Source organism: Pristiophorus japonicus, chromosome 9, assembly GCF_044704955.1.
Source record: "Pristiophorus japonicus isolate sPriJap1 chromosome 9, sPriJap1.hap1, whole genome shotgun sequence".
In the NCBI taxonomy this organism is placed as follows: Eukaryota; Metazoa; Chordata; class Chondrichthyes; family Pristiophoridae; genus Pristiophorus; species Pristiophorus japonicus.
In genome coordinates, this window is record NC_091985.1 from 111,312,624 (window position 1) to 111,336,759 (window position 24,136).

At 47.5% G+C, this 24,136-nt stretch overlaps 1 non-coding gene and 3 pseudogenes across 1 annotated transcript; all 4 read left to right on the top strand.

The window, feature by feature from the left end:
- The first annotated feature begins 3,688 nt into the window (after positions 1-3,688).
- LOC139274263 (U2 spliceosomal RNA) lies at positions 3,689-3,875 on the top strand. Its single transcript, XR_011595439.1, has one exon. It is a non-coding gene; the product is annotated as a U2 spliceosomal RNA (small nuclear RNA).
- A 154-nt stretch (positions 3,876-4,029) lies between these two features.
- Positions 4,030-4,189, top strand: LOC139274267 (U2 spliceosomal RNA; annotated as a pseudogene).
- Positions 4,190-4,233: 44 nt separating this feature from the next.
- On the top strand, positions 4,234-4,441 carry LOC139274214 (U2 spliceosomal RNA; annotated as a pseudogene).
- A 12,790-nt stretch (positions 4,442-17,231) lies between these two features.
- LOC139274347 (U2 spliceosomal RNA) lies at positions 17,232-17,397 on the top strand (annotated as a pseudogene).
- Positions 17,398-24,136: the final 6,739 nt, after the last annotated feature.

The window sequence follows — 24,136 nt, forward strand, 5'->3', positions numbered from 1 at the left end:
GTTCTTGCAGGAGTGCGGTCTGCCGCACTTCAGCAGTTACCGGCAGTGGTCACGATGGTGGGCCCATGGACCGTCCATATGGTCAGGGGGCAACGACAGCCGGGCTTCCGGCCTTGGCATTCTGCTGCGGGGAGGCCACTTCACCATCACTGAAGTTAAGGAGGTGGTGGGCGGCCGCCTCCTCGTAGCAGACGTAATGTACAAATACTCCCCTCTCAGGTTAATTAATGTTTACGCCCCAGCTGTGAAGAACGAGAGGCTGGCCCTCTTCCAGCAGCTCCCACTATTACTGGCAACGTCCAGGCCGGTCATACTGGGCGGTGACTTCAACTGCATCATCGATGAGGCTGGACGATCCAGCAGAGCCGACAGCAAGCTGGACGCCACGTCCAGACTCCTGATGGATGCGGTAAAAGATGCCAAGCTGTGCGACGTCTTCAGCAACCCTGCAGACGGAGCACCGCGCAGATAAACCTGGTCGAGACCAGACGGGTCCGTCCGTTCCAGAATAGACTTCCTGTTTGTGTCCCACACGCTCAAGGTCAGATTCACCGACGTCACGCCGGTGTTCTTCTCTGACCACTACCTCTTCCTGGCCGACTGTCGCCCACAGGAAAACCAGAAAGTTGGCAGAGGGATATGGAAGCTGAACGTGAAACTGTTGACTCCGGAAAACGTTGAGGAACTCAAGAGGGACTACAAAGGTTGGAGAACCGTAAAACCCCTCTGCGATTCCCCGATGCACTGGTGGGAAACAATCAAGACGAACATCAAGAGGTTCTTCATCCTCAAAGGTGTTCAGGAGGCGAGAGGGAGACAGAGGCAATTGTCCCAACTCCAGACGAATATGCAAAACCTGCTCCTGCTGCAGTCGATGGGGGTCGATGTCGCGGAGGAACTCGAAGAGGTGAAGGGCCAGCAAGCCTCGCTCTTTGCCTCGGAGTCCCCCAAGATCATCTTCCGCTCCAGAGTCCGCTCCGTCGAGCAGGATGAGATGTGTTCGCGCTTCTTCTTCCAAAAGGTACACAGGGGGAGCTCTGTGATCACCAGCCTAAATGAAGAAGACGGTTCTGTGACGTCTTTGCAGCCTGACATGCTGAGGATCAGCGAATCCTTCCATGCCAGGCTGTATGACGTCAAGCCCACAGACCGCGCGGCCTCCCAGTCTTTCCTGTCGTCTATTTCGGAGGTCTTAGACGACGGCAAGCGAGAGAGTCTGGACCACCTGCTAACTCTGGACGAGCTGACAAAGGCCGTCCGGTCCTTCGGGACGAATAAAACTCCCGGAAGCGATGGCTTACCGGTCGAGTTGTATTGGGCTCTGTGGGACTGGATGGGCCCAGACCTGCTGGAAGTGTACGGGGGTATGCTTCTGGCCGGCAGCATGTCAGAATCGATGAGGAAAGGCATCATCACCCTCATCTACAAGCAGAAGGGGGAGAGGGAGGAAATCAAAAACTGGCGTCCCATTTCGCTGCTCAATGTGGACTACAAGATCCTGTCAAAGATCATCGCCAACAGGGTCAAATCTGCCCTTGAGCTGGTGATTCACCCGGACCAGACCTGCGCTGTCCCCGGCAGGAAGATCTCTGATAGCCTGGCGCTACTCAAGGATACGATCGCCTACGTGCGGGACAGGAGGGTGGACACCTGCTTAATCAGCTCAGACCAGGAGAAAGCCTTTGACAGGATATCGCACACGTACCTGATGAACGTGCTCTCCAAAATGGGGTTTGGGAGGGAATCCGCAATTGGGTCAAACTGCTCTACACAGACATCAGTAGTGCAGTTCTAATCAATGGGTGGGAAACTCAAAGCTTTCCGATCAGATCTGGAGTCAGGCAAGGCTGTCCTCTCTCGTCTGTCTTGTTTGTGTGTTGTATCGAGCCCTTTGCCGAGTCCATCAGGAAGGATGCAGGCATTAGAGGGGTGACGATCCCAGGCAGCGGAGGCGCTCAGGTCAAGACCTCCCTGTACATGGACGACATCGCCGTCTTTTGCTCGGACCCGCAGTCGGTCCACGGATTGCTCACAATCTACGACCACTTTGAACTGGCCTCGGGAGCAAAGGTCAATCGCACCAAGAGTGAGGCCATGCTCTTTGGTCACTGGACCGACCGAGCGTCCATTCCCTTCACCGTCAAGCCAGATTTCCTGAAGGTGCTGGGAATATGGTTCGGAGCGGACGGGGCGTGCGCCAAAAACTGGGACGAGCGTATTGCCAAGGTCAAAGAGAAACTGGCATTTTGGGAGCAGCGCTCCCTCTCCATTGCAGGAAACAACCTGGTCATCAGGAGTGAGGTGCTCTCGGTGTTGTACGTGGCACAGGTCTGGCCCATCTCTCGCTCCTGCACCACGGCAGTCACCTGGGCCGTCTTCCACTTTGTCTGGGGGTCCAAAATGGACCGTGTCGGCAGAGACACAATGTACAAATCTCTGGACAGTGGAGGAAAGGACGTTCCGAACGTGGCCCTCATCCTGATGGCCACCTTTGTGTGCGGCTGCATCAAGCTGTGCACAGCCCCCCAGTACGCAAACACCAAGTGTCACTACGTGCTGAGGTTCTACCTGTCCCCGGTGTTGTGAAGGATGGGTCTGGCCACGCTGCCGCGAAACGCCCCCACCAGTTGGACCATGCCTGTCCACCTGTCCTTCGTGGAAAAGTTTTTCAAAAGAAACCCCTTTGACCACAAGGCCATCAAACAGTGGTCAGCATGTAAGGTCCTGGACGTCCTACGAAAGAAGGAGAGGGTGGACCCTGTCGGGTGGTTCCCTGAGCGGACTGTCGAACTTGTTTGGCAGAACGTCTCATCGCCAGAGCTTACACACAAGCACCAAGACGTAGCTTGGTTGGCAGTGAGGAGGGCCCTACCCGTCAGAGTGTTCATGCACAGCCGACACCTCAGCAGCACGGCACGGTGCCCCCGGGCCGGCTGCGGGGTGGATGAGACTGTCACCCATCTCCTTCAGGATTGCGCCTTTGCAACGCAGGTCTGGAAAGAGATGCAGTGGTTGCTGTCGAGGTTCATCCCAAGCAGCTCCGTAACACAGGACTCTGTGCTCTACGGGCTGTTCCCAGGGACACACACCGAGACAGACATCACCTGCTGCTGGAAGGCCATCAACTCGGTCAAAGACGCTCTCTGGTCTTGCCGAAACTTGCTGGTTTTCCAGAACAAGGAGATGACCACATCCGCATGTTGCAGACTGGCGCAATCCAAGATCCAGGAATACGTGCTGAGGGACGCACTGAAAATTGGTACAGTCGCCGCAAAGGCACAGTGGGGAAGGGCCACAGTCTAAAGCCCTTCTGCCACGCAAAACCCGGGGGCAGGAATCAGTACAAAACTCCCTCGGGCTGTATTTGTAATTTACTCTTTGTGTACATAGAGCACCAAATCTGTAAACACCAATGTCGTGCCATGTACAATGCAAGGTGTGTTACGAAATGCATGTTTGAAAAGAAAAATGTAAATGTACCATCACCCATTCCGGGCACTGTATTGTAACACATGAAATGTAATCTGTGTGAATGTACCACAATGTATCCCGTTTATTGTACTGAATCGCACTTGAACTGAAAAACAAGAAATGTAACGAACGGAACTGTCGTCAGCACCCAAATGTATTGTATGGGATTGCTGACCGCAGCTAAATGTACTGAAATGCCATTGAATGTACTGTACAGATTTTTTTTATGAATAAAGTATATTTTGAAATAAAAAAAAAAAAAATCTGTTCTTATCAGTTTAATATCCCCTATGGGGATCTGATATTAAATTGTTTTTTGGACAGGGAGCTGGAACAGTGGCTTGCCCCGTCCACTCCATGCACCGACCTGGTATTGCAGTGTTTCCAGGAACGGTGCAACTTCGCCTAGCGGCCTTTTGGCCTAAGATCAAATATATTGGCGCAAAGTGATCTTTGGTGTTAGAGTTGATCTGGAAAGAAATTGGACATTAAAAAAAAGATCAAATATATTGGCGCAAAGTGATCTTTGGCGTTAGAGTTGATCTGGAAAGAAATTGGATATAAAAATTTTTTTAAATCTGTTCTTATCAGTTTAATATCCCCTATGGGGATCTGATATTAAATTGTTTTTTGGACAGGGAGCTGGAACAGGGGCTTGTCCCGTCCACTCCATGCACCGACCTGGTATTGCAGTGTTTCCAGGAACGGTGCAACTTCGCCTCTCGGCCTTTTGGCTCAGATCAAAAATATTGGCGCAAAGTGATCTTTGGCGTTAGAGTTGATCTGGAAAGAAATTGGATAATTAAAAAAAAAAAAATCTGTTCTTATCAGTTTAATATCTGATACGTCCCCTATCTGGGGACCATATATTAAATTGATTTTTGGAACAGGGAGATGGAATAGGGGCTTGCTCCGTCCACTCCACGCATCGACCCGGTATTGCAGTGTCTCTGGGAACGGTGCACCTCCCTTTTGGGAGAATTTCAAAATTAAAAGCAGATTCATTAAAAACATCTCCTTTTTTTCTTTCTTTTTATGCAGTCGCCGCAAAGGCACGGTGGGGAAGGGCCACAGTTTAAAGCCCTTCTGCCACGCAAAACCCGGGGGCAGGAATCAGCACAAACCTCCCTCGGGCTGTATTTGTAAATTTACTTTTTGTGTACATGGAGCACCATGATCTGTAAACACATATGTAGTGCCATGTACAATGCAAGGTCTGTTGCGAAATGCTTGTTGAAAAGAAAACAAAAATGTAAATGTACCGTCACTGTACTGTATAGTGACACATGAAATGTAATTTGTTTGCATGTACTACAAGGTATCCCGTATTGGACCGAATTGCACTTGAACTGGAAAACAAGGAAATGTAACGAACGGAACTGCCGTCAGCACCCAAATAATAGTGTATGGGATTGCTGACCGCAGCTAAAGGTATTGAAATGCCTTTGAATGTACTGTACTGTAAGCATTTTTTTAGGAATAAAGTATATTTTGAAATAAAAAAAAAAAATCTGTTCTTATAAGTTTAATATCTGATACGTCCCCTATCTGGGGACCATATATTAAATTGGTGCAGTCGCCGCAAAGGCATGGTGGGGAAGGGCCACAGTTTAAAGCCCTTCTGCCATGCAAAACCCGGGGGCAGGCTTGACATTCGCTCTCAAATTTCAAAAAACACAACATGCTTATTACATGCATTACAAAGCTCTGCTGACACTCTCATCTGACAAATACCCACACCAACAACAATTTCTTTGCATATTCTCTCGCAAAACACACTCCCGCTGCCCGCAACCAGTCTTTTAGCTCCAGCTTTTGCCTTAGCAAACTTTAAACCAGCCACATACATGTGTGCTGCTCTGAAAACTACAACCACCCGTACAACAATGGGCTTAAACCTCACACACTTTACACAGCGAGTCAGAAACCTGAAAAACCACAAGATGATAGATACCGTTCAAATGCTTCAAAGGTCAAACACTCAACAATCAAAATTAGCCATCACTGCTCACACCTACAAACTTAGGCATCCAGCTTGCAAACAAGGAAACTGTAAAACGACAGAAAGGATAAGGAACTTCAAGCAATTTAAGCTGCAGCCAGCCAGCACAAAGGGAGGCAGGGTAGAAGGAAATAAAACAACAATTAGCCCAAAACTAGGCCAAACTGCAAGGTAAGACCCATGGATAACAAGGACATATGGCACTATGTACAACACAAAGCAGGGTATAAGTAAACAACTCCAACAGCAGCTGACATAATACCATAACACACTTTATCTCCACATTCAGTCCCAACACCAGCATCATCGGGCACACCAGCAGCACCAATTCAGGGAGGACTAGACACCCTCTACAAATGCTTCGTTTCCCTGATAAATCCCATTTTCAGCAGTATTAATAAAACTGCACCAAGTTACCACTCTTAAATACATCAAGGAATACTTTCTAATGGAAAGGGGAAAAAAGAAACATTTACTCTCGGTCAGTGGCTGGTTCATAGAAGTATGTTTACCAAGGAAGAGGACCTGGCCAAAGCTACGGTAAACAAGGAGGTTTTCGGGATACTGGAATAAATCTGGCCATGGTGAGGCCATCCCTGGCAGCAATGTGGTCGGGTGTTGATGCCCTCTGTCCTGTGCAGCATCCTATGCTGATTACGGAGAAGGTTGCTGGTGTTGTTGTTGGTGCTGCCGGTGTGCCTGGTGATGCGAGTGTCGGGGCTGATTGTGGTCAGATTCGGAGGAGCAAGGTGAGAGAGCATAAAGTGCACCCATGCTGATGGAATAGATGGCAGGTGAAGTAGAGATGACAGAAGCGATCTGTCAATGGTGGCAGAGGTAATGAGGTCAGACTGGATGGAGACTCGTGTAAAGACTTTCAGCATTTCTGAATCTCCCTACTGGAAATGCAGTTTAGAGAAGGGAACATTTCTCAATTGGCTGGGAGCTTTGACGTGACATTTGAAGCTGTCAACTCATTAACTGATTCAATGGCCAGTGACCTCCCGCCTCAGCTTCACAGACGAGCACTAAGCACAGCGGTGATACCGGTGGGCGACCTGTCCAATTCAAAAAGCGGGAGGAAAAGCATTGTGAAGTGGCTGTAAACAAGCCACCAATGATTTGAATTGGGTCCCCCGCCACTGCCGGTCAGGTCTGCTCAGCGCTGGCAGACCCGACATCGGGAAATGCGGGTGTGCGCGTTTTGACAACAGGTTCCCGGCTCGCTGTCAATCATTTTAAAGTTCACAACTAACCCGCCACCCATCCTGTCCACTAAACAATGGCAAAATTGCAGCCCATGATTCTATATAGGACAAGTTCCCACGTTCAAATATGGAAAGGAAACCACAAAGGCAGCTGCTGACCTTGCTGAGCAGAAGGCGGCAACATGGCGCACCGGCGGCAGGAGAAGTGACCTGTGGCGAGTAGCAACCTACGAAGGAAAGGAGAGCACGGTCAAGCAGTTGTAAACCCTTTTTCTTCTTTTCTCTTTGACAACTTCCCACCCCAGAGAGGCGAAGCTGCATGTTCCCAGAGGCACTGCAATACCAGGTCGATGTGTCGACAGAGCAAGCCACTGTTCCATCTCCCAGATCCAAAAAACAATTTCATTTTTGTTCCCCAGATAAGAACATAAGAAATAGCAGCAGGAGTAGGCCATTCGACCCCTCGAACCAGCTCCGACATTCAATTAAAATCATGGCTGATCTTTTTCCTCAGCTCCACTTTCCTGCACTATCCCCATATCCCTCGATTCCCTGAATATCCAAAAATCCATTGATCTCTACCTTGAATATACTCAACGACTGAGCCTCCACTGCCCTCTGGGGTAGACAATTCCTAAGATACACCACCCTCTGAGTGAAGATATTTCTCCTTGCGCAATCGTAAATGGTCGACTCCTTATTCGGAGACTGTGAGCCCTGGGTCTAGACTCCCAAGGCAGGGAAAACATCCTCCCTGCATCTACCCTGTCAAGCCCTGTAAGAATTTTGTAAGTTTCAACAAGATCACCTCTCATTCTTCTAAACTCTAGAGAAATAGGCCTAGTCTACTCAATCTCTCCTCATAGGACAATTTCCACCACCGCCACTCCCCCCCGCCCCCATCCGAGGAATCAGTCTGGCAAACATCCGTTGCCCTCCCTGGAATGTGCTACCACAGGAAGTGGTTGAGGCAAATAGCTTCAATGCTTTCAAAAGAAAAGTAGATGAGTAGGGAATAGAAAGATGTTCTGAAAGGCTGAGATGAGGCAGAATGGGAGGAGACTCGTGTGGGGTAGAAACACCAGCACAGACTAGTTGGGCCAAATGGCCTGTTTCTGTGCTATGTAATTCTATGTAATCAAAACAAAGGGGAGAGCTTGGAAAATAAACACAGAGCGGAAGTATCAGTAGAATCATCTTAAAAACTGTTAGGGTGAGATGAAGTAAGCTGGGAGGAGCTCTTGTGAAGCATAAATGCCATCAAAGACTTGTTGGGCTGAATGGCCTGTTTCCGTGCTGTAAAATTTTCTGTAGATGATTTTTACATACGGCAATAGAAAGAAGCATTGAAAAAATGGAAAGATTTTAACAAAACAGGATGTAGATGTGAAAAGCTACGGCACTGAGAGGTACACCCAAGGAAGAATGGCGGGGTCTTTTATCAAAAGCTGTGCAAGAAATATATTAGAGTTTTAAATAGCACTGCTGAATGGTCCTTCCTGCCAATTAGTGCCACAAGTTACTCTCTCTGCTCACGAATTTACTGCCCTCCCTTAACTTCTCCTTCCATATAAAACACACCTACCCATAATCATTGCCACTCCGTTGACCATGCCATCTCACGAGGTCTCTCTGCCACTATCGTTTTAATTACTGATACGGCTATCCTTGTTTCTCTCTCCACTCACATTCCCATTCCCCCTCTCATCCGCACTTCCTTCTGCGTCCGCCACCTGAAAATAGCTTGGACATGTTTATTTGCAACACCAAAGATCTGATTGGTCCCCTTGGATGACAAGACCTGATTGCTGAATGGTCCTCTTGGAGGACAAGACACACCCAGCTGTTTCTCTGGAATGTGTAATTAGATCCTCCCTGCCAATGTAATCAGTGACTTTGCAAAGTTTAATTAGAGCTATTCTGAGTGCCTACTCCAGACAGAACAGAGTTCACTTGAAACAGACAGGGCTCACCCTCACAGGTTAAGAATTTCTCCCACCACCCAAATAAGATCTTGACTAACCCGTCCCTGCCCAAGTTCCTGACCTCCCACCCAAGTTCCCACCGGGTTCATGATCTGCCCCCAACAATTTTTGGACCTTACACTCGCCCATAAACGGTGTGTTGTGTGTGTGTGTCATGGACTGTTAACAGGATTATTGGGTATGAAGTCAATTGTGACAGTTTCATGACTTCTAGATTTCGTCCAGTCCAATAATGTCACTTGCCACACACGCACATCTGAATCACGTTCCCGCTCTCATTTCTGCTCCCGCCCGCATTTTAAACCTGGATCACTTTTTTGCCCACTTTTTGCCAAATGTTTGCCCATTCACTTAGCAAGTCTATGTCCTTTTGCAGAGTTTCTGTGTCATCCTCACACATTGCTTTTCCTCACATCTTTGTATCGTCAGCAAACTTGGCTACGTTGCACTCGGTCCCTTCTTCTAAGTCGTTAATATGGAGAGTTGGGGTCCCAGCACTGATCCTTGCGGAAGCCCACTATTACTGATTGCCAAACCGAGAATGAACCATTTATCCCCACTCTCCGTTTTCTGTTAGTTAGCCAATCCTCTATCCATGCTAATATATTACCCCCAACCCCCGTGAACTTTTATCTTGTGCAGTAACCTATCATATGGCACCTTGTCAAATGCCTTCTGCAAATCCAAACACAACACATCCACTGGTTCCCCTTTATCCACCCTGTTCGTTACATCCTCAAAGAATTCCAGGAAATTTGTCAAACATGACTTCCCCTTCATAAATCCACGCTGACTCTGTCTGACCGAATTATGCTTTTCCAAATGTCCAACTAGTATTTCTTTAATAATGGACTCCAACATTTTCCCAACCACAGATATAAGGCTAACTGGTTTGTAGTTTGCTGCTTTCTGGCTGCCTCCTTTTTTAAGTAGGGGCGTTACATTTGCAGTTTTCCAGTCTGCTGGGACCTCCCCAGAATCCAGGGAATTTTGGTAAATTACAACCTGTGCATCCACTATCCCTGCCGCTACTTTTCTTAAGACTCGAGGATGCAAGCCATCAGGTCCAGGGGATTTATCTGCCTTTAGTCCCATTATCTTACTGAGTACCACCTCCTTAGTGATTGTGATAAGTCTCTCCCCCCGCCACACCCCACACCCCCATTGCCCCTTGACTATCCACTGTTGGGCTCTTGCTTACTCTTTTTGGTTGTTTGGGTTTTCCTCCGTCTACTATTTGTTATACCTCGGCTGCTGTGGCTTTGTGTGTCGTCCTGGACACTGGTGCCTTGCTCCAATTTTATTCCGGTTATTGGTTTGACGTTCTCCTTTTAGGGTTTGGGTCTTTTTGGCTTGGGGTCGTTGGTTAGGGTTAGGGAGTTATAATTTTAGTTTTGGAGATTGTGATTAGGGTTGGTGTTGGGGTTAGGGTTGTGGGTTGTTTATTTAGTTTTATTTTAGCTTTTAGGGGTCCGGTTGAGGATAGGGTTGTGGGTTAGAGTTAGAGTTAGGTTTGGGGTGGGGTGGCATTGGGTTCGGAAGAGTTACTGTTTTTTTTGGGGGGGGAGATGCTGGGTGGTTTTGTTTAAAAATGGTTATGTGAGTTGTTGCTTCCCTGTTATGTATTCAATTAATTTCTCATGGAGTTCGGGAACATAGCCACTTTAAGTCAATTGTACTTTTTAGATTTATTAATAATGTTATTATTGCTGTTCTGATTTTTTGTATTTATTAATAATATTATAGGTGTTCTACGTTGGGGATATATGTTGGGGAGTTATTGTTATTGTTAAAGCCTTTTAAAAAAACCCGTGGCATCCGTCTTTTGGACCCGGAAACTGTTTTCAGGCAGAATGCAGATTCGTCACAGCGTGGCGTGGCCGTGGCTTCCGATTTGATGAAATGAACAATTTGTGAATTTACTGGTTATGTTTTGGTTGTATTGGGTGGGTTTGTTACGGTTATTTGCTGCTGGAGAAAGGGAATGTTGTTTATTTATCGGGATCGTGGCGCGAGGTGGCTTGCCGCTGTTTGTTGTGGTCGTCTGTACTGCCGAGATTGCCGATTTAAAAAATCACTGTATTTTAATTTTCCGTGGCTGTACCTTGTTGCGGGGTACTGGTTAGGTTGTGTGAGGAGTCTCCTTCATTTTTGTGGCTTTTGCTGAGCGTGTGGGCCGTCCGATCCGTTGTTAGTGTTCTGGGGGCCTAGTGCCGATTCAAAGCCTCGGGCTGGATTTGAGTTGATAATCTGCCTTTGTGTTTTTGCCCCCAAAGTGGATAACCTCACATTTATCCACATAATACAGCATCTGCCATGCATTTGCCCATTCACCTAACCTGTCCAAGTCACCCTGCAGCCTCTTCGCGTCCTCCTCACAGCTCACACTGCCACCCAGCTTAATGTCATCTGCAAACTTGGAGATATTACACTCAATTCCTTCATTTAAATCATGAATGTATATTGTAAATAGCTGGGGTCCCAGCACTGAGCCCTGTGGCACCCCACTAGTCACTGCCTGCCATTCTGAAAAGGACCCGTTTATCCCGACTCTCTGCTTCCTGTCTGTCAACCAGTTCTCTATCCATGTTAGTACATTACCCCCAATACCATGTGCTTTAATTTTGCACACCAATCTCTTGTGTGGGACTTTGTCAAAAGTCTTTTGAAAGTCCAAATACACCACATCCACTGGTTCTTCCTTGTCCACTCTACTAGTTACATCCTCAAAAAATTCTAGAAGATTTGTCAAGCATGATTTCCCTTTCATAGATCCATGCTGACTTGGACCGAACCTGTTACTGCTTTCCAAATGCGCTGCTGTTTCATCTTTAATAATTGATTCCAACATTTTCCCCACTACTGGTGTCAGGCTAACCGGTCTATAATTACCCGTTTTCTCTCTCCCTCCTTTTTTCAAAAGTGGTGTTCGATTAGCCACCCTCCAGTCCATAGGAACTGGTCCAGAGTCGATAGACTGTTGGAAGATGATCAACAATGCATCCACTATTTCTAGGACCACTTCCTTAAATACTCTGGGATGCAGACTATCAAGCCCCGGGGATTTATCGCCTTCAATCCCATAAATTTCACTGAACACAATTTCCCGCCTAATAAGAATTTCTTTCAGTTCCTCCTTCTCACTAGACCCTCGGTCTCCTAGTATTTCCAGAAGTTTAGTTGTGTCTTCCTTCGTGAAGACCGAACCAAAGTATTTGTACAACTGGTCTGCCATTTCCTTGTTCCCCATTATAATTTCACCTGTATCTGACTGCAAGGGACCTACGTTTGTCTTCACTAATCTTTTTCTCTTCACATGTTTATAGAAGATTTTGCAGTCAGTTTTTATGTTCCCGGCAAGCTTCCTCTCGTACTCTATTTTCCCCCTCCTAATTAAGCCCTTTATCCTCCTCAGCTGAATTCTAAATTTCTCCCAGTCCTCAGGTTTGCTGCTTTTTCTGGCCAATTTATATGCGTCTTCCTTGGATTTAACACTATCCTTAATTTCCCTTGTTGGCCACAGTTGAGCCACCTTCCCCGTTTTTTATTTTTACTCCAGACAGGGTTGTACAATTGTTCAAGTTCATCCATGTGATCTTTAAATGTTTGCCATTGCCCATCCACCGTCAACCCTTTAAGTATCATTTGCCAGTCTATTCTAGCCAATTCACGTCTCATAGCATCAAAGTTACCTTTCCTGTAAGTTCAGGACCCTAGTCTCTGAATTAACTGTGTCACTCTCCATCTTAATAAAGAATTCTACCATATTATGGTCACTCTTCCCCCAAGGGGCCTCGCACAACAAGATTGCTAATTTATACCGACCCTTTGTTTTCTGTTAGCCAATCCTCTACCCATGCTAATGTATTACCCCCCAACCCCGTGAACTTTTATCTTGTGCAGTAACCTTTTATGGTCCACATCTCTGAGCCATACAGGAGGGCGGGGTATCATAGAAACATAGAAAATAGGTGCAGGAGTAGGCCATTCGGCCCTTCTAGCCTGCACCGCCATTCAATGAGTTCATGGCTGAACATTCAACTTCAGTACCCCATTCCTGCTTTCTCGCCATACCCCTTGATTCCCCTAGTAGTAAGGACCTCATCTAACTCCTTTTTGAAAATATTTAGTGAATTGGCCACAACAACTTTCTGTGGTAGAGAATTCCACAGGTTCACCACTCTCTGGGTGAAGAAGTTCCTCCGCATCTCGGTCCTAAATGGCTTACCCCTTATCCTTAGACTGTGACCTCTGGTTCTGGACTTCCCCAACATTGGGAACATTCTTCCTGCATCTAGCCTGTCTAACCCCGTCAGAATTTTAAATGTTTCTATGAGGTCCCCTCTCATTCTTCTGAACTCCAGTGAATACAAGCCCAGTTGATCCAGTCTTTCTTGATAGGTCAGCCCCGCCATCCCGGGAATCAGTCTGGTGAACCTTCGCTGCACTCCCTCAATAGCAAGAATGTCCTTCCTCAGGTTAGGAGACCAAAACTGCACACAATACTCCAGGTGTGGCCTCACCAATGCCCTGTACAACTGTAGCAACACCTCCCTGCCCCTGTACTCAAATCCCCTTGCTATGAAGGCCAACATGCCATTTGCTTTCTTAACCGCATGCTGCACCTGCATGCCAACCTTCAATGACTGATATACCATGACACCCAGGTCTCTTTGCACCTCCCCTTTTCCTAATCTGTCACCATTCAGATAATAGTCTGTCTCTCTGTTTTTACCACCAAAGTGGATAACCTCACATTTATCCACATTATACTTCATCTGCCATGCATTTGCCCACTCACCTAACCTATCCAAGTCGCTCTGCAGCCTCACAGCATCCTCCTCGCAGCTCACACTGCCACCCAACTTAGTGTCATCCGCAAATTTGGAGATACTACATTTAATCCCCTCATCTAAATCATTAATGTACAGTGTAAACAGCTGGGGCCCCAGCACAGAACCTTGCGGTACCCCACTAGTCACTGCCTGCCATTCTGAAAAGTACCCATTTACTCCTACTCTTTGCTTCCTGTCTGACAACCAGTTCTCAATCCATGTCAGTACACTATCCCCAATCCCATGTGCTCTAACTTTGCACATCAATCTCTTGTGTGGGACCTTGTCGAACGCCTTCTGAAAGTCCAACCACTACAGCCATGTAGACAATAAGCTTGGTGCCAGATTTGAGGGCCAGATCTTCGAACACTCTCTTCCTCAGGCGGCCGAAGGCTGCGCTGGAGCACAGGAGGTGGTGTTGAACCTCGTCGTCGATGTCTGCCCTTGCTGATAATAGGAAAGTGGTCCACTTTGTCAGAGGCTAAACTCCAAGTCATAGTCAATATTTTCACCGAGGCGTACGAAACCATCTGCCTTACACTAAACATCCGTAAGACAAAGGTCCTCCACCAACCTGACCCCACCATGCAGCACTGCCCCCCCAGTCTTGTATTCTATGCCTTATTTATCTGGCCTGTTACCTTCAGGGATCTGTGGACATGCACTCCAAGGTCCCTTTATTCCTCTACATTTCTCAGTGTCCTACCATTTAATGTGTATTCCCTTGCCTTGTTAGCCGTCCCCAAATGCATTACCTCACACTTCTCCAGATGAAGTTCCATTTGTCACTGTTCTGCCCAGCTGACCAGTTCATTGATATCTTCCTGCAGTCTCCAGCTTTCTTCTTCAGTATCAACCACACAGCCGATTTTAGTATCGTCTGCAAACTTCTTAATCATACCACCTACATTCAAGTCTAAATCATTGATATATACCACAAAAAGCAAGGGACCCAGTACTGAGCCCCTCAGAACCCCACTGGAAACAGCCTTCCAGTCACAAAAAACACGCATCAACCATTACCCTTTGCTTACTGCCTCTGAGCCAATTTTGGATCCAACTTGCCACTTTGCCCTGGATCCCATGGGCTTTTACTTTCGTGACTAGTCTGCCATGTGGAACCTTATCAAAAGCCTTGCGAAAATCCATATACACTACATCGAACGCACTACCCTCATCGACCCTCCTTGTTACCTCCTCAAAAAATTCAATCGTTAGTCAGACATGACCTGCCCTGAACAAATCCATGCTGACTGTCCTTGATTAATCCGTGTCTTCCTAAATGAAGATTTATCCTGTCCCTCAGAACTTTTTCCAATAATTTTCCCACCACTGAGGTTAGGCTGACTGGCCTGTAATTACTCAATCTATCTCTTTCTCCCTTTTTGAACAAAGGTACAACGTTAGCAGTCCTCCAGTGTTCTGGCACCAAACCTGTAGACAGAGAGGATTGGAAAATGATGGTCAGAGCCTCTGCTATTTCCTCTTTTGCTTCTCTTCACAGCCTGGGATGAAATTCATCTGGGCCTGGAGATGTATCCACTTTCAAAGCTGCTAAGCCCTTTAATACTTCCTCTCTCACTGTTTATTTCATCTACTATTTCACACTGCTCCTCCCTGATTGCAATGCCTGCATCAGCGCTCTCTTTTGTGAAAACAGACGCAACGTATTCATTAAGAACCATACCCACCCGCCTCCACACACACATTACTTTTATGGTCTCTAATAGGCCCTACTCATTCTTTCGTTATCCCCTTGCTCTTAATGTATTTGAAAAACATCTTTGGGTTTTCCTTGATTTTACTTGCCAACATTTTTTCATGCTCTCTCTTTGCTTTCCTAATTTACTTTTTAATTGCACTCCTGCAGTTTCTATACGCCTCGAGTTTCTGCAGTATTGAGCCCTCGGTATCTTGTCTTAAGCCTCCCTTTTTTTCTTTATCCTACTCTGTGTGTCCCTTGACTTCCAGGGGGCTCGAGATTTGTTAGTCCTACCAGTTTTCTTTAAGGGAACATACTTGTTCTGAACCCTCAGGATCTCCTATTGAATGCCTCCCATTGCTCTGACACTGATTTACTTTCAAGTAGCTGTTTCCGGTCCACTTTGGCTAAATCCCATCTCAGCTTAGCAAAATTTGCTTTTCCCGAATTGAGAATATTTATTCCTGGTCTATCTTTGTCCTTTTCCATAACTACCCTAAATCCAACTGAATTATGATTACTAGCACCAAACTGCTCTCCCACTGATACCCCTTTCACCTGCCCAGCTTCATTCCCTAAAACAAAGTCCAGAACTGCCTCCTCCCTTGTTGGGCTTGTTATATACTGGCTAAAAAAGTTCTCCTGAATGCATTTTAGGAATTCCGCACCCTCTATACCTTTCACCTTTCACACACATTTTATCCCAGTTAATATTAGGGTAGTTGAAATCTCCTCCTATTACTGCCCTATCTCTCTCTCTGATTGATTGGCGGGTCTATAGTACACTCCCAGCAGTGTGATTGCCACCTTTGTGTGCGGCTGCTATCAAGCTATGCACAGACCCTCGGTATGCAAACACCAAGTGTCACTACGTGCTGAGGTTCTATCTGTCCCCGGTGTTGCGAAGGATGAGTCTGGCCCCGCTGCCGCGAAACGCCCCCACCAGTTGGACCATGCCTGTCCACCTGTCCTTCGTGGAAACATTTTTCAGAAAAAAACCCTTTGATGACCACAAGGCCATAAAACAGTGGTCGGCACCTAAGGTTCTGGACGCCCTATGGAAGATGGAGAGGGTGGATCCTGTCGGGTGGTTCCCTGAGCGGACTGTCGAACTCGTTTGGCAGGATGTCTCATCGCCAAAGCTTTTGCACAAGCAACAAGACGTAGCTTGGTTGGCGGTGAGGAGGGCCCTACCCATCAGATCCTTCATGCACAGCCATGTCTCAGCAGCACGGCACGCTGCCCCCGAGTCGGCTGTGGGGCAGACGAGACTGTTGCCCATCTCCTTCAGCATTGCACTTTTGCAAGGCAGGTCTGGAAAGAGATGCAGTGGTTGCTGTCTCGGTTCATCCCAAGCAGCTCCGTAGCCAAGGACTCTGTGCTCTACGGACTGTTCCCAGGGACACATGCCGAGACAGACATCCTGCTGCTGGAGGGTCGTCAAATCGGTGAAAGACACACTTTGGTGTTTCCGAAACTTGCTGGTCTTCCAGAGCAAGGTGATGTCCACGGCTGTGTGTTGCAGACTGGCGCAATCCAAGATCCAGGAGTACGTGCTGAGGGGCGCACTAAAGCTTGGTGCAGTCGCTGCAAAGGCACGGTGGGGAAGAGCCACAGTTTAAGGCCCTTCTGCCACAGTAAACCCAGGGGCTTGAATCAATATAAAGCTCTTCTTGGGCTGTACTTGTTAACCTGTTTGTATACATAGAGCACCATGATCTGAAAACACCTATGTTGTGCCATGTATAATGCAAGTTCTGCAACTGTTTAGTAATGTATGTTGTAAAGAAATGTAACTGTATTCTCATCCATTCCATGTACCGTATAGTGCCACATGTAACGTAATTTGATGACTGTATTACAATGTATCCTGGATTGTACTGAATTGTACCTTGAAATGTAAAGCAAGCAAATGTATTGAACGGAACTGCCGTCAGCATCCAAATGTATTGTATGGAATTGCTGACCGCATCCAAATGTACTGAACTGTTTTCCAATGTATCGTGCAAATTTTTATCTGAATAAAGTATATATTTTGAAATAAAAAAAATCTCTCAATTTAATATCCGATACGTCCCCTGTTTGGGACCATATATTAAATTGATTTTTGGAACAGGGAGATGGAATAGGGGCTTGTTCCGTCCACTCCACGCATCGACCCGGTATTGCAGTGTCTCGGAACAGTGCACCTCCCTTTTGGAAGAATTTGAAAATTAAAAGCAGATTCATTAAAAACATCTCGTTTTTTCTTTCTTATGCCACACATATTTTACTTGCCATTATTGTTTGCATATCTCCATTTTTACCTCACTTTATCATTTCTACATCAGACAAGTCAAGAAAAACAAACACCATTTCCAAACCCAACGCACTCACAGCTACACCCAAACACAGCCTGCTGCACATTCGCTCTCAAATTTGGAAAAACACAACTTGTTTATTACATGCATTACAAAGCTCTGCTGCCATTCTCATCTGACAAATAGCAACACACTTGCCCCACACACCAACAACAATTTCTTTGCACATTCTCTCGCAAAACCGCTCTCGCTGATCCCAACCAGTCTTTCAGCTCCAGCTTTTGCCGTAGCAAACTTTAAACCAGCCACGTGTGTTGCTCTGAAAACTACAACGACCCGTACTACAATGTGCTTAAACCTCACACAGTTTACACAGCTAATCAGAAACCTGCAAAACCATAAGATAATAGATACCGTTCAAATGCTTCAAAGGTCAAACACTCAACAATGAAAATTAGCCATCGCTGCTCCCACCTAAAAACTTCTGCATCCAGCTTGCAAACAAGGAAACCGGAAAACAACAAAAGGATAAGGAACTTCAAGCAATTTAACCTGCAGCCAGCCAGCACAAAGGGAGTCAGGGTAGAAGGAAAAAAACAACAATTCGCCCAAAACTAGGCCAAACTACAAGGCAAGACCCATGGATAACAAGGACATATGGAAGCACATACAACAGAAAGCAGGGTATAAGCAAATAACTCCAACAGCAGCTGACTTAGTACCATAACACACTCTATCACCACATTCAATCCCAACAGCAGCATCACCAATTCAGGGAGGACTAAACACCCTCTACAAATGCTTAGTTTCCCTGATAAATCCCATTTTCAGCTGTATTAATAAAACTGCACCAAGTTACCACTGTTAAAAATACATCAAGGAATACTTTCGAATGGAAAGGGGAAAAAATAAACATTTACTCTCGATCACTGGCTGATTGTGCTGGTTCATAGAAGTATGTTTACCGAGGAAGAGGACCTGGCCAAAACTACGGTAAACAAGGAGGTTGTCGGGATACTGGAGTAAATCTGGCCATGGTGAGGCCATCCCTGGCAGCAATGTGGTCGTGTGCTGATGCCCTCTGTCCTGTGCAGCATCAGGTGATTACGGAGAAGGTTGCTGGTGTTGTTGGTGCTGCCGGTGTGCCTGGTGACGCGAGTGTCGGGGCTGACCGTGGTCAGATTCTGAGGAGCAAGGTGAGAGAGTATAAAATCATCATCAACAACATAGGCAGTCCCTCGGAGTTGAGGAAGACTTGCTTTCACTCCTAAAATGAGTTCTTTGGTGGCCACGAGAGCCACAGATTCTGTCACAGGTGGGACAGATATTTGTTGGAGGAGGGGTCGGGAGGTGGGGGGTAGCACTGATTTACCACACGCTCCTTCCGCTGCCTGCGCCTGACCTCTTCACGCTCGCAGCGCTGAGATTCAAAGAGCTCAATGCCCTTCCGGATGCACTTTCTCCACCTAAGGCGGTCTTCGGCCAGGGTCTCCCAGGTGCCAGTGGTGATGTTGCACTTCACCAGGAAGGTTTTGAGGGTGTCCTTATAAAGTTTTCACTGTCCTCCTTTGGCTCGTTTGCCATGAAGGAGCTCTCCGAAGAGCAATTGCTTGGGGAGCCACTTGTCTGGCATGTGAACTAAGTGGCCTGCCCAGCGAAGCTGATCGAGTGTGGTTAATGCTTCAATGTTGGGGATGCTAGCCTGGGCGAGGACACTGATGTTGGTTCGCCTGTCCTCCCAGGGGATTTGCAGGATCTTGCGGAGGCATTGTTGGTGATATATCTCCAGCGACTTGATGTGTCTTCTGTACATCGTCCATGCCTCTGACACATACAGCAGGGCGGGTATTATTACAGCCCTGTAGACCATGAGCTTGGTGGTAGGTTTGAGGGCCTGGTCCTTGAACACTCTTTTCCTCAGGCGGCCGAAGGCTGCACTGGCGCACTGGAGGCAATGTTGAATCTCCGCATCAATGTCCGCCTTTGTTGACAAGCGGCTCCCGAGGTATGGGAAGTGGTCCACGTTGTCGAGGGCCATGCCGTGAATCTTGATGACTGGGGGGCAGTGCTGTGAGGCGAGGATAGGCTGGTGGAGGACCTTTGTCTTACAGATGTTAAGCGTAAGGCCCATGCTTTCAAATGCCTCGGTGAATACATCGACTATATCCTGGAGTTCAGCCTCAGAATGTGCGCAGACGCAGGCGTTGTCCGCGTACTGCAATTCAACGACAGAGGTTTGGGTGATCCTGGACCTGGCCTGGAGGCGGCGTAGGTTAAACAGCTTCCCACTGGTTCTGTAGTTTAGTTCCACTCCAGCAGGGTGCTTGTTGGCAGTGAGGTAGAGCATGGCAGCGAGGAAGATTGAGAAGAGGGTTGGAGCAATGACACAGCCCTGTTTGACCCTGGTCCGGACGTGGAATGGGTCTGTAGTGGATCCGCTGGTAAGGATTACGGCCTGCATGTCGTTGCGGAGCAGGCGAAGGATGTTGACAAACTTTTGGGGGCATGCAAAACGGAGGAGGACGCTCCATAAGCCCTCATGGTCAACAGTGTCAAAGGCCTTTGTAAGATCGAAGAAGGCCATGTATAAGGGCTGGTGTTGCTCCCTGCATTTTTCCTGCAGTTGTAGTGCTGCAAAGATCATGTCCGTTGTTCCCCGTAGGGGATGAAATCCGCACTGTGACTCCGGGAGGAGCTCCTCGGCCACCGTGAGAAGACAGTTGAGGAGAACTCTAGCGACAACCTTCTCAGTGGTTGATAGCTGGGAGATTCCCCTGTAGTTGCCGCAGTTGGATTTGTTCAGCTTTTTAAAAATGGACATGATCACTGCATCTCTGAGATCTCCCGGCATGCTTCTGTTATATATGTAAACTTGTATTTACTCTGTACAGCCACCAGAGGCCTCATCCCCTGGAGTCCCAAGGGATCCCATAATCCCTTGGGAGCACAGGTATTTAAGGAGGCCTCACAGGTTGAAGAGGCACTCTGGAGATCTGCAATAAAAGACTACGGTCACACTTTACTTTGAGCTTACAGTGTTCAGTCTGACTCTTTCTCCATACATAACAACTGGCGACGAGATACAGATAACGAACCCAAAGATGCAGAGAACAGTGGGCATCCTGGAGAAAATCTTGGAGGGAGGTGATTGGGAAACTTTTGTGGAACGACTCGACCAATACTTCGTGGCCAACGAACAAGATGCGGAAGAGAATGCTGCCAAACAAAGGGCGATCCTCCTCACCGTCTGTGGGGCACCAACGTATGGCCTTATGAAGAATCTGCTCACTCCAGCGAAACCCACGGAGAAATCGTACGACAATTTGTGCGCACTGGTCTGAGAGCATTTAAACCGAAGGAAAGCGTTCTGATGGCGAGGTATCGGTTCTACACCTACAAAAGGTCTGAAGGCCAGGAAGTGGCGAGTTATGTCGCCGAGCTAAGATGCCTTGCAGGACATTGTGAATTTGAAGCACATTTGGAGCACATACTCAAAGACTTTTTCGTACTTGGCATTGGCCATGAAACCATACTTCGCAAACTTTTGAATGTAGAGACCCCAACCTTGAGCAAGGGCATAGCGACAGCGCAGGCGTTCATTGCCATCAGTGACAATACTATCAAATCTCTCAGAACACAAGTGCTGCTACTAGTACTGTGAACAAAGTGATGTTGTTTTCAAATCGCAACGTACAGGGCAGGTCACACATGCCTGCAGCTGCACGTCCGCTGATGTCTCACAGTCCACCATCAAGCGTGATGAATGCAAGGCCATAAACACCTTGATGGCGATGCGGGGGTGATCATCGTTTCCATTCATGCCGATCCAATGGGTACGTTTGCAAGGGCTGTGGAATAATGGGACACCTCCAGCGTATGTGCAGGCGAGCTGCAAATCCTGTTAATCCTGCAAACCATTATGTTGCAGAGGAGGACAGATCCACGGAGGATCTCGATGAACCAGAGCCTCAGACTGAGGAAGCAGATGTACATGGAGTGCACAAATTCACCACAAAGTGTTCCCCGATAATGCTACATGTTGAACTAAATGGACTCCCGATGTCAATGGAGCTGGACACGGGCACGAGCCAGTCCATCGTGGGCAAAAAGACTTTCAAAAGATTGTGGTGCAGCAAGGTCTCGAGGCCAGTTTTAACTCCAATTCGCACAGAACTTACACAAAAGAACTGATTCCCGTAATCGGGCGTGCTATCGTAAATGTCTCCTATGATGGAGTGGTGCACAAGCTGCTACTCTGGGTGGTACCGGGCGATAGTCCCACGTTGCTCGGCAGGAGCTTGCTGGGAAAGATACGCTGGAACTGGGACGACGTCAGAGCGCTATCGCCCGCTGACGACACTTCGTGTGCCCAGGTCTTAAACAAATTTCCTTCGCTGTTCGAACCAGGCATCGGGAAATTCCAAGGAGCAAAAGTGCAGATCCACCTAATTCCGGGGACGCGACCTATCTATCGCAAGGCGAGAACAGTACCGTACATGATGAGAGAAAGGGTAAAGATCGAGCTAGACCGGATGCAAAGAGAGGGCATCATTTCACCGATCGAGTTCAATGAGTGGGCCAGTCCTATTGTCCAAGTCCTTAAGGGAGACGGCACCGTCAGAATCTGTGGCGATTACAAAGTAACTATCAATCGTTTCTCCCTGCAGGACCAATACCCATTACCAAACGCCGATGACATTTTTGCAACACTGGCGGGAGGAAAGACATTTACCAAGCTGGATCTGACTTCAGCCTACGTGATACAGGAACTGGAAGAATCATCGAAGGGCCTCACCTGCATCAACACGCACAAAGGTCTTTTTATTTATAACAGATGCCCGTTTGGAATTCGATCAGCGGCGACGATATTCCAGAGAAACATGGAAAGCTTACTGAAGTTGGTCCCGCACACCGTGGTCTTCCAGGACGACATCTTGGTCACAGGTCGGGACACAGTCGAGCATCTGCAGAACCTGGAGGAGGTTCTTAGTCGACTCAACCATGTGGGGCTCAGGTGAAAACGCTCATAGTGCATTTTCCTGGCGCCTGAAGTGGAGTTCTTGGGAAGGAGGATTGCGGCGGACGGCATCAGGCCCACCAACTCGAAGACGGAGGCAATTGAGAACGCACCGAGGCCACAGAACATGATGGAGCTGCGGTCGTTTCTAGGAGTCCTGAACTACTTTGGTAACTTCTTACCGGGTCTCAGCACACTGTTAGAACCACTGCATGTCTTACTGCGAAAATTGGACGAATGAGCATGGGGCAAAAGCCAAGAAAATGCCTTTGTAAAAGCTAGAAAAATTTTATGCTCAAACAAATTGCTTGTGTTGTATGATCCATATAAGCGTTTGGTACTAGCATGTGATGCGTCGTCATATGGCGTCGGGTGTGTATTGCAACCAGCTAATGATTTTGGGAAACTGCAACTGGTTGCTTACGCATCCAGGAGTATGTCTAAGGTTGAGAGAGCCTACAGCATGATTGAAAAAGAAACGTTAACGTGTGTCTATGGGGCAAAGAAAATGCATCAATATCTGTTTTGGGCTAAAATTCGAATTGGAAACTGACCATAAGCCACTTATATCCCTGTTCTCCGAGAGTAAAGGGATAAATACCAATGCATCGGCCCGCATCCAGAGATGGGCGCTCACATTGTTCACATATGACTACGCCATCCACCACAGGCCAGGAACAGAAAACTGCGCCGATGCTCTCAGTAGACTGCCATTGCCCACCACAGGGGTGGAAATAGCGCAGCCCTCAGATTTAGCCATGGTTATGGAAGCATTTGAGAGTGAGCAATCACCCGTCACTACTTGGCAGATCAAAACCTGGATGAGCCAGGACCCCTTATTGTCCCGAGTCAAAATCCGTGTGCTTCACGGGAGCTGGTCCAGTGTCCCTGTGGAAATGCAGGAAGGGATGAAGCTGTTCCAGCGGCACAAAGATAAAATGTCTATACAGGCAGACTGCCTTCTGTGGGGAAAGCGTGTAGTGGTTCCCAAGAAGGACAGAGATACCTTCATCAGTGACCTCCACAGTACCCACCCAGGCATCGTAATGATGAAAGACGATAGCCAGATCCCAGGTGTGGTGACCCGGTATTGATGCGGACTTAGAGTCCTGCGTGCACAGATGTAATACATGCTCGCAGTTAAGCAATACACCCAGGGAGGTGATGCTAAGTTTATGGTCTTGGCCCTCCAAACCGTGGTCCAGGGTACATGTCGACTGTGCGGGACTGTTCTTGGGTAAAATGTTCCTTGTCGTTGTAGATGCGTACTCCAAGTGGACAGTGTCATGTATGTAACCTTTATGTAACAACACTGCAATACTGTATATACATAAGAAATGCACACCTTGACCATGGGGTGAACTTGTGGGAGACACTCCTCACCTGGTCATCCAGGTATATAAAGGAAGGTCCAACGCAGGGTCATCACTTCATGGCCCCGTGAATAAAGGTTCAGGTCATGGAGTGACCTTGTCCATAGAATGTGCCTCGTGTGGATTTATGTTATTGTGTAAGGACTTTACAGACTGAATGTGATATAATGTTGGCTAACACGTCCGCTGCCACTGCTGAAAACCTGCGGGCCATGTTTGCTACACACGGCCTACCCGATGTCC